This window comes from Cryptomeria japonica, chromosome 2 (assembly GCF_030272615.1).
Source record: "Cryptomeria japonica chromosome 2, Sugi_1.0, whole genome shotgun sequence".
NCBI classification, from domain to species: Eukaryota; Viridiplantae; Streptophyta; class Pinopsida; order Cupressales; family Cupressaceae; genus Cryptomeria; species Cryptomeria japonica.
In genome coordinates, this window is record NC_081406.1 from 432,566,516 (window position 1) to 432,575,247 (window position 8,732).

General features: G+C 53.5%; 1 non-coding gene and 1 pseudogene across 1 annotated transcript; both read left to right on the top strand.

Moving 5' to 3' along the window:
• The first annotated feature begins 2,104 nt into the window (after nt 1-2,104).
• Nucleotides 2,105-2,223, top strand: LOC131031692 (5S ribosomal RNA; annotated as a pseudogene).
• Nucleotides 2,224-4,677: 2,454 nt separating this feature from the next.
• LOC131031655 (5S ribosomal RNA) lies at nt 4,678-4,796 on the top strand. Its single transcript, XR_009103099.2, has one exon. It is a non-coding gene; the product is annotated as a 5S ribosomal RNA (ribosomal RNA).
• The last annotated feature ends 3,936 nt before the right edge of the window (nt 4,797-8,732 follow it).

An 8,732-nucleotide genomic window follows, 5' to 3' on the forward strand; every position in this document is an offset into this window, starting at 1 on the left:
AACCCAACACCTCCTCTATATAAGCTATTTGTCTGATTCTCATACATGTGTAGTCTGCAGGAGCGATTAGGACATCAACCCCAACTTTTGACTTCTTAAGAAAAAAAGGTCTTTGAGGTTGGCGTAATGTGCACAACTAGGGGAGTCGACCCATCAAACCCAACACCTCCCCTATATAAGCTATTTGTCCGATTCTCATACATGCATAGCTTGTAGGAGCCATTAGGACATCGACCCCAAATCTCAACTTCTTAACAAAAACAAGGTCTTTGAGGTTGGCGTAATGTGCACAACTAGGGGAGTCAACCCATCAAACCCAACACCTCCCCTATATAAGCTATTTGTCTTATTCTCATACATGCATAGCCTACACCAATGATTAGGACATCAACCCCAACTTCTGAATTCGTCTGCATTGACCGCACCAAAGGTGCATGCCTTGGTGCTCACCAAACTCTAACTTCCAACTTCTTCCGCAATGCAGGGTCTTTGAGATTGGCGCAGTGCGCACAACCAGGGGAGTCGACCCACCAAATGCAACACCTCCCCTATATATGCTATTTGTTTGATTCTCATACATGCGTAGTCTGTAGCAATGATTAGGACATCGACCCAAACTTTCAACTTCTCAAACAAGACAGGGTCTTTGAAGTTGGTGTTGTGCACACAACCAGGGGAGTCGACCCATCAAACACAACACCTCCCCTATATAAGCTATTTGTCCAATTCTCATACATGTGTCGTCTAGAGCAGTGATTAGGACATTGACCCCAACTTCTGAATTCATTTGCATTGACACAGGGTGGGTGCCAAGGTGGGCACTAGGGTGGGTGTTCACCCACCCTGGCCAAGGTGGGTCACGGGGTGGGTACTAAGGTGCGTGCCAAGGTGGGTCATAGGGTGGGTTGCAAGGTGGGAACTAGGGTGGGTGTGCACCAACCTTGGCCAAGGTAGGTCATGGGGTGCTTGTCGGGGTGGGCGTCAAGGTGAGTGCCAAGGAGCCAAGGTGGGTGGCAAGTAGCCAAGTTGCATGCCAAGGTGGGTGTCGGGGTGGGTGCCAAGGGTCCAAGGTGGGCATCAGGGTGGGTGCCAAGGAGCCAAGGTGGGTATCTAGGTGGGTGTTGAGGTGGGAGCCAGAGTGGGTCCCAAGGTGAGTGCAAAGGTGGGTGCCAGGGTCAAGGTGAGTGCCAATGTGGGTTCCAAGGTGCTAGGGTCAGGGTGAGTGCCAATGTGGGTTCAAAGGTGCTAAGTTGGGTGCGATGTTGGGTGCCAGGGTGGGTGGGTGCCAAGGTGTGCTAGGTGGAAGCCTGGGTGGGTGCCAAGGTGGGTTGGCATCCCATGGGTGTCGAGTTGGGTTCCCGATGGGTGCTTCTTATCTAGTTTTAGTCATCGGGACTCATTTTGACCCTCAGAGGCTGTTTCTTGTCTAGTTGCCCTATCTTCGACCCGGGAACCCAATTTTGGTCCTCGGGTCCCATTTTTTTTGTCTCGCATCCCACTTTTGGCCTGTGGCCTTTTCAGGGTCGATTCTCATTTTGGGCATCAAAGCATGTTTATTTTCCTAAGAACCAATATTTGTTTATTGCCTCTCAGAACATATTTTTGTTCTCATGGACCCATCATGTGTCTTGGATCACATTTGTGGTCCTTGGGTCCCAAATTGCATCCCAAAACTTGTTTTTGGTGCGCACCCAGGGCAAACCGAGCACCTTGGTGCACCGGGGCAAGATCAAGCGTGCACTCGAGGTGCCTCGAACATGCACCAGGGTGTACTAGACCCACATGTGAGTGCAGGCTGTTGCGCCTGAGGTGGTGTGCAGGCACCGTGGTGCAGATGGGAAACTGCGTGCACTTGGGCGAGTCAGGTGCACACCGAAGCCGGGTTGGGTGCACACATGATGCCTCATCTAGGCACACACAAGTAGGCCAGGCCCGGTGCACACTTGACGCCCGGGCGAGGTGCGCACACCCCCGCAGGGTTCACACTTGATGAATGGGGAGCGCTTGGTGAGGGAGGGTGTGCACCTCGATGGGGGTGGGTGGTCGGGGTGGGTTCGCGCGTGGGTCGCGATTTGCTAAGTACACACTGCGATAAGCTCATAATGGGTACGATCATACCAATGTTAGTGCACCAGATCCCATCATAACTCCGCAGTTAAGTGCGCTTGGGCTGGAGTAGTACTAGGATTGGTGACCTCTCGGGAAGTCTCGGTGTTGCACCCTTTTTTAGTTTTTCATTGGGCATCGCAATGCTATTTGAATTAACCTTTTCCCTATTTGCATTCTTGTTGGGGCTGTTCCGGGGTGTGGTGCCTGCACTACCATGCGCGCGGGGGTGACACCGAGTGCGCACCTAAGGCACCCCCAGCACACACCACGGTGCAATCTGGTTATTGTGCATGCACCCTAATGCGCTCAAGGGGCTATGTGCACACCCAAGTGAAATCGGTGTGCACCTCAGCCAGTGCACGCTCGGTCGAGTCGTGCACATTGGCTAAGGTGAACAACGATGTTTCTTACTCTAAGGTTTTGCACCAGATGCCTGGGATAGGTGAGCGAAGCTAGGCGGGGTCGGGTGCGCGCCCAGGGCAGGTGCACACAGCTGGAGAGCACTTTGGAGTGCACCAAAGGTGCGCACCTTGAAGCACACTTTGGAGCACTCCTTGGTGCGCACCAATGATGCGCTCCATTCAAAATTTTCCTGAAAAGGCAAAAAAAATTGAGATTTTAGAACTTCCCACATGAGAGACTGTAAAAAAAAAAAAAAAAAAAATTTTGAAGGAAACACGGGTGCCAAGGTGTGCGGGCCTGGGTGCCCATCCTGGTGCGTAGCCCAGCCAAGGTGTGTGCACCAAGGTGCCCACCTTGGCGAAGGTGCATGCAAGGTGCGCACCTGGGGCAAATCGGGCAATTAACCCAATTTTGGATTTCGTGCACACCAGAGGTACGCTCCATGGTGCGCATCTTGAAGCACACTTCAGAGTGCTCCTTGGTGTGCACCAATGTTGTGAACCTCAGAGCGCAATCGAGGAAAACAAGGCAATTAGCTTGACTTTTGACTTCCTACGCACCATAGGTGCGCACCTTGGAGTGCTCCCAGGTTCACACCTTGGAGCACATCGAGGTGTGCACCTTTGATGCAATGCCTTCACCAATTTCCAGAAAAGGCAAAAAAAAATTGAGAAGGTGTGTGCATCGAGGTGCCCACCCTGGCGAAGGTGCACGCGAGGTGCGCACCCGGGGCAAACCGGGCTCCAAATTTGTGCACGCCATGGTGCACACCTTGGAGCACTCCTTGGTGTGCACCATGGTGCCCACCAAGGTGCGCAACCCAGCCAAGGTGTGCACACTGAGGTGCCCACCCCACCTAAGGTGCATGCGAGGTGAACACCTGGGGCAAATTGGGCTATCACACCTTGGAGCACACTTCGGAGCGCTCCTTGGTGCGCACCATGGTGCCCACCAAGGTGCACAACCCAGCCAAGGTGTGCGCACCAAGGTGCCCATCCCGACGAAGGTGCACACGAGGTGCACACCCGGGGCAAATCGGGCTCTGACTTCATGCATGCTACACCTTGGAGCACACTTCGGAGTGCTCCTTGGTGCACACCATGGTACCCACCAAGGCGCGCAAACCAGCTAAGGTGTGCGCACCGAGGTACCCACCCCGACGAAGGTACACGCGAGGTGTGCACCTAGGGCAAACTGGGCTCCGACTTCGTGCACGCCATGGTGTGCACCTTGGAGCACACTTCAGACTGCTCCTTCGTGCAGACCATGGTGCCCACCAAGGCATGCAACCTAGCTAAGGTGCCCACCCCAATGAAGGTGCACGTGAGGTGCGCACCTAGGGCAAACCGGGCTCTGATTTCATGCACGCCGCACCTTGGAGCACACTTTGGAGCACTCCTTGGTGCACATCATGGTGCCTACTAGGGCGCGTAACCCATCCAAGGTGTGCGCACCAAGGTGCCCACCCCGGTGAAGGTGCACGTGAGGTGCGCACCTGAGGCAAACCAGGCTCTGACTTCATGCATGCCATACCTTGGAGCACACTTCGGAGCACTCCTGGGTTCACACCACTGATGCGCACCCAGGGCAAACCAGGCAATTAACCCAACTTCCGACTTCGTGCGCGCCAGGATGGGTGTGCACCCAACACCCAGGCCTGGGAAGCCCCAATATGAGAAACCCCACCAAACACTCAGACAAAAAAAGAGGGGGTGCTCCAATAACCCTGCTTCAAAGCGCACTAGGTGTGCACCTAGGGCAAATCGAGCACCTTGGTGCACCAGGGAAAGATCAAGCATGCACTCGAGATGCCATGAACATGCACCAAGGTGCACTCGGCCCACATGTGAGCATAGGTCATTGCGCTCGAGGTGGTGTGCAGGCACCATGGTGCAGACGAGACACTGCGCGCACATGGGTGGGTCAAGTGCACACACGATGCCCCATCTAGGTGCACGCACATAGGTCAGGCTAGGTGCACACCCAATGCCTAGGTGAGGTGCGTGCACCCAGGCAGGGTTCACACTAGGCGAACGGGGCGTGCTTGGCGAGGGAGGGTGTGCACCTCAGCGAGGGTGGGTGTGCACCTCGGCGGGGGTGGGTGGTCGGGGTGGATTCACATGTGGGTCATGGTTTTCTAAGTACACACTGCGACAAGCTCATAATGGGTGTGATCATACTAGCGTTAGTGCACCAGATCCCATCAGAACTCCGCAGTTAAGCATTCTTGGGACGAAGTAGTACTAGGATGGGTGACCTCCCGGGAAGTCCTGGTGTTGCACCCTTTTTTAGTTTTTCGTCGGGCGTCACAATGCCATTTGAATTAACCTTTTTCCTATTTGTGTTCTCATCGGGACCGGGCTAGGGCATGGTGCTCGCACTACCGCACGCATGGGGGTGACACCAAGCATGCACCCAAGGCACCCGAGCACACACCATGGTACAACCCAGGCGTTGTGCGTGCACCTCAGTGCACCCAAGGTGTTGTGCATGCACCCAGGTGAAGTCAGTGTGCACCTCGGCCAGTGCATGCTTGGTCGAGTTGCGCACATTGGCCAAGGTGCACAATGATGTTTCTTACTCTAAGGTTTTGCACTAGATGCCCGCGATAGGTGAGCGAAGCTGGGTGGGGTTGGATGCACGCCCGGGGTAGGTGCATGCAGCTGGAGAGCACTTTGGAGTGCACCAGAGGTGCACACCTTAAAGCACACTTTGGAGCGCTCCTTGGTGCGCACCAATGATGCGCTCCATTCAAAAGTTTCCTGAAAAGGCAAAAAAAATTGAGATTATAGAATTTCCCACTTGAGAGATTGTAAAAAAAATGCAATTAACCCAACTTTCAACTTCGTACGCACTAGAGGTGCACCCCATGGTGCGCACCTTGGAGAGAACTTTAGAGTGCACTAGAGGTGCACGCCATGGTGTGCACCTTGGAGCGCATTTTGGAGCGCTCCTTGGTGTGCACCAATCTTGGGCACCTCAGAGTGCACCATGGTGCCCACCAAGGTGTGCAGCCCAGCCAAGGTGTGCGTAGCAAGGTGTGCACCCTGGCGAAGGTGCATGCGAGGTGTGCACCCAAGGAAAACTAAGCTCCAACTTTGTGCACACCAGAGGTGCATGCCATGGTGCACACCTTGGAGCACACAAAAGGTGCGCACCTTGGAGCACACTTCAGAGCAAACCTTGGTGTGCACCTTGGAGCACACCATGGCGCCCACCAAGGTGTGTAGCCCAGCCAAGGTGTGCACACCAAGGTGCGCACCTTGGGCAAACAGAGCTCCAACTTTGTGCACACTAGAGGTACACGCCATCTTGCACACCTTGGAGCACACTTTGGAGCGCTCCTTGGTGCACACCGATGTTGCGCACCTCAGAGTGCACTGGGGGAAAACAAGGCAATTAACCCAACTTTCAACTTCATGTGCACCATAGGTGCGCACCTTGGAGCACTCTTGGGTTTGCACCTCGAAGCACACCGAGGTGCACACCCTTCACCAATTTCTAGAAAAGGCAAAAAAAATTTGAGAAGGTGTGCACACCAGGGTGCACGCAAGGTGTGCACCCGGGGCAAACCGGGCTCTAACTTCATGCACGCCATGGTGCGCACCTTGGAGCACACTTCGGAGCACTCCTTGGTGCACACCATGGTGCCCACCAAGGCACACAACCCAGCCAAGGTGTGCACACCGAGGTGCCCACCCCGCCAAAGGTGCACGCGAGGTGCGCACCTAGGGCAAACCGGGCTCTGACTTCATGCATGCCATGGTGTGCACCTTGGAGCACACTTTGGAGTGCTCCTTGGTGTGCACCATGGTGCCCACCAAGGTGCACAACCTAGCCAAGGTGTACACACCAAGGTGCCCACCCCAATGAAGGTGCACGTGAGGTGCGCACCCGGGGCAAACCGGGCTCTGACTTCGTGCATGCTACATCTTGGAGCACACTTCGGAGCACTCCTTGGTGCCCACCAAGGTGTACAACCCAGCCAAGGTGTGCGCACTGAGGTGCCCACCCTGGTGAAGGTGCACACCCAGGGCAAACTGGGCTCCGACTTTGTGCATGCCATGGTGCGCACCTTGGAGCACACTTCGGAGTGCTCCTTGGTGCGCACCATGGTGCCCACCAAGGCGCGCAACCCAGCCAAGGTGCCCACCCCAACGAAGGTGCATGCGACATGCGCACTCGGGGCAAACCAGGCTCTGAACGCGGGTGCCATCTTGTGCCCGCCCGGTGCCCACCTTGGTGCGCAGCCCAGCCAAGGTGTGTGCATCAAGGTGCCCACCCTAGCGAAGGTGTGCACCCAGGGAAAACTAGGCAATTAACCCAACTTCTGACTTCGTGCGTGCCAGGGTGGGTGCGCACCCAACACCCAGGCCTAGGAAGCCCCAATACGAGAAACCTCACCAAACACTCGGGCAAAAAAAGAGGGGGTGCTCCAATAACCCCGCTTTGGAGTGCACTAGAAACCCCACTAGACGCTTGGGCAAAAATGTAATGCGCACCCGAAGCCCCTACCTAGAAATCCCCACTTCAGACTTGGGGAGCTACAATGGTAAAAAGCCTCACTAAACTCTTAGACGAAAAGGTGGCTTGAGGGTAATGCCCTGAAACCCCAATTCCACTTCCGACCGAGGCAGCCCCAACCCGAAAAACCCCCACAGCCTGTTTCCAATGTACGGAACCTGAATCTCAGAAAAGGCTGCCCAATACTTGGACGAAAAAAATGTGGCCCAAGGGTTGCCCAACTTGGCACTTGGATGAGAAACCCCTCTTCAGAGTGTCGCCCAGCACTTGGACAAAAAAATGCAGCCCAAGGGTTTCCCAACTTGGCACTCATATGAGAAACCCCTCTTCGAAGCTTGGAAAGCCCCACTCAGCCCTTTGACAGAAAGGCAGACCCAGGGTCGCATCATTTTCACCCACACTTGGCATCCGGGGAAGAAAAGAGTGCATCGTAAACTATGCTTTTCCCTTGGACAAAGAAAGGTCGGCGAAGGGTCGCACCGTCGGTAACCTCACTTGGCACTTGGACAAGAAAGTCTGGCGTGTGCCCACTCGAGGCGCACTGGCATGAACCCCGCCTTGGGGGACTTTGGAGAGAGAGAGATGCGTGTTAGTGAGCAATGAAGAAGGTTAGAACTATAAACCCCACCTACGACAGAGCCAAAAAAAGAGGTCGCATGAATCAAGGCTACAAAGGGCTGAATCTGAGTGGATCGTGGTAGCAAGGCCACTTTACCACTTACAATACCCCGTCACTTATTTAAGTCATCTACAAAAGATTCTTCTCACCGATAGCTTGAAATTGTTATCGAAGGTTTCTCCGACCAGGCAATTGTGCTAATCAAAGGTAGCCAATGACACGGGCCCCTGGGGTGCAAGAGCACCCCTACTGTGGGTCATGATGCAGCCAGAGAGAGAGATGTGCCACATCTAGCGTGGATTCTAACTTAGAGGCATTTAGTCATAATCTGATAGATGGTAGCTTTGTGCCACTGGCTTTTCAACCAAGCGAGATGACCAAATGTGTGAATCAATGGTTCCTCTCATACTAAGTTGAATTACTATCACAGTGCAGATCATCAGTAGGGTAAAACTAACCTGTCTCATGACGGTCTAAACCCAGCTCACGTTCCCTATTGGTGGGTGAACAATCCAACACTTGGTGAAATCTGCTTCACAATGATAGGAAGAGCCGACATCAAAGGATCAAAAAGCAATGTCGCAATGAATGCTTGGCTACCACAAGCTAGTCATCCCTGTGGCAACTTTTCTAACACCTCTAGCTTCAAATTCCAAAAGTCTAAAGGATCGATAGGCCACGCTTTCATGGTTTGTATTAATACTGAAAATCAAAATCAAATGAGCTTTTACCCTTTTGTTCCACACAAGATTTCTATTCTTGTTCAGCTCATCTTAGGACACCTGTGTTATCTTTTAACAGATGTGCCACCCTAGGAAAACTCCCCACTTGACAATGTCTTTCACCCGGATCGGCGTGCCTAGACATACCTTAAGGCCAAAAATAGGGGCATTGCCTTGACTCTGTCTCATGGAATAAGTAAAATAACGTTAAAAGTAGTGGTATTTCACTTGCACCAAAATGGCTCCCACTTATTCTACACCTCTCAAGTCATTTCACAAAGTCAGACTAGAGTCAAGCTCAACAGGGTTTTCTTTCCTCATTGATTCTGCCAAGCCCGTTCCCTTTGCTATGGTTT